General features: G+C 41.2%; 1 pseudogene; it reads left to right on the top strand.

The window, feature by feature from the left end:
* The first annotated feature begins 323 nt into the window (after positions 1 to 323).
* Positions 324 to 1,854, top strand: LOC140508869 (L-lactate dehydrogenase B chain pseudogene; annotated as a pseudogene).
* Positions 1,855 to 2,066: the final 212 nt, after the last annotated feature.

Below are 2,066 nucleotides of genomic sequence, written 5' to 3' on the forward strand. Positions count from 1 at the left end.
TATCTGACTCTCCTACACAGAAGAGTCAAAATGCCCAAAAAGTTTAGTTCTAAAAATTTTCCAATATGTATTCTCAACTGTGTCATTTAAAGATTCATAAATTTATAACCTAAACGTGTGCTTTTGTTCTTGTCCTCAACAGTGATTATCACATGGTCAAACTTCAGTTTGTTTGAATTAAAAGAGTATTCAAAAAAAGTAATTTATATTTTTGAAGCTTTTTTTAACCTCTTGGCAATGCAAACACATTCATTTTTTTTTTTTCATTAGCTCACACTTTGAATTATATCTCTGGGCTAAGTTCAATTATTATAAGATGTTAAAAACTGCTTCAGAGTTCATTCATACATGAGGAAAAATTAGTCTGGAAGTGTTGTGAAGGACGTATAGAGGAAAGGAGAACAGAGACTGAGGCAGAAAGACTAGTTAAGAAGCTACTTAAATAGTCTATGGAGCTGATTCTCTTCTCTCTTTGGGACAAACTTCATCACAGGCAATCAACTACTCTTTAGGCAGAACAAAATGGCTACTCTTAAAGGAAAACTGATTGTTCCAGTTGCAGAAGAGGAGACAGCAGCCCCAAACAATAAGATTACTGTTGTGGGTGTTGGACAAGTTGGTACGGCCTGTGCTATCAGCATACTTGCAAAGAGTCTTGCTGATGAACTTGCCCTTGTTGATGTTTTGGAAGACAAACTCAAAGGAGAAATGATGGATCTACAGCATGGGAGCTTGTGTCTTCAAACTCCTAAAATTGTGGCTGATAAAGATTACTCTGTCACTGCTGGTTCCAAGATTGTTGTAGTCACTTCTGGAGTCCGCCAGCAAGAGGGAGAGAGTTGCCTCAATCTGGTACAAATGTGAATGTCTTCAAATTTATTATTCCCCAGATTGTAAAGTATAGCCCAGACTGTATCATAATTGTGGTTTCCAACCAAGTGGATATCCTTACATATGTCACCTGGAAACTGAGTGGCCTGCCAAAGCACCGGGTGATTGGTAGCGGATGCAGTCTGGATTCTACCAGATTCCACTATCTTATGTCTGAAAAACTTGGCATCCATCCAAGCAGCTGCCATGGCTGGATCCTTGGAGAGCACGGGGACTCAAGTGTGGCTGTGTGGAGTGGAGTGAATGTGGCAGGCGTTTCCCTCCAAGACCTGAATCCAGAAATGGGAACTGATAACAACAGTGAAAACTGGAAGGAGGTTCATAAGCTGGTGATTGAAAGTGTCTAGGAAGTGATCAAACTCAAAGGATACACTAACTGGGCTATTGGATTAAGTGCTGCTGATCTAATTGAGACCATGTTAAAAAATCTCTCCAAGATTCATCCCGTATCCACTATGGTGAAGGGGATGTATGGCATCGAGAATGAAGTTTTCCTTAGCCTTCCATGCATTCTGAATACCCAAGGACTGACCAGCGTTATCAACCAGAAGCTGAAAGATGATGAGGTAGCTCAACTCAAGAAGAGTGCAGATACCTTGTGGGACATCCAGAAAGACCTGAAAGACCTGTCATGTTCTGTAGAAACTCAATCAACATGTGAATCGCTGTGCCCACTTAGTAATCAGCCATCTTGGTGGGTAGAATTTTTCTCTTGAATTCAGCTCTGGCCACAGCATCAAAGTACATGATTAAAAGGCTGGCTGTATGAACCTATGAACCAATAAACATCTACTGAAGTGTGAAAAAATAGTCTGTGGAGGGGGTAATACACTGGGGAAGTAGTTGAGACAGACAGATAGACAAATAGAGAAAGATTCAGAGAGGCAGAGAGAGAGAGAGGAGGTCAGATGTGATGCATATGGTCGAGACAGAATTTGCACTGATCATGTAGGTTAGATTATTTATTCATTGAGGACAGAATGTCCAGGACCAAAGGGGTGTCAATGCAACTAGATGAGGAGCTAGGATGGCTAATATTCTAATGGCATAAAAGGGCATGACCTTGGAGGATGCTGTGCATAAGAAAAGCTCTCATTGGCCCACTGGTGCTATCCCCTTCATGGTATTAGCTAAGGTGGCAGTGTGGGGCAGTCGAAAAAGCAGTAACATGGAAG

The sequence above is a fragment of the Notamacropus eugenii genome, chromosome 5 (assembly GCF_028372415.1).
Source record: "Notamacropus eugenii isolate mMacEug1 chromosome 5, mMacEug1.pri_v2, whole genome shotgun sequence".
Lineage (NCBI taxonomy): Eukaryota > Metazoa > Chordata > Mammalia > Diprotodontia > Macropodidae > Notamacropus > Notamacropus eugenii.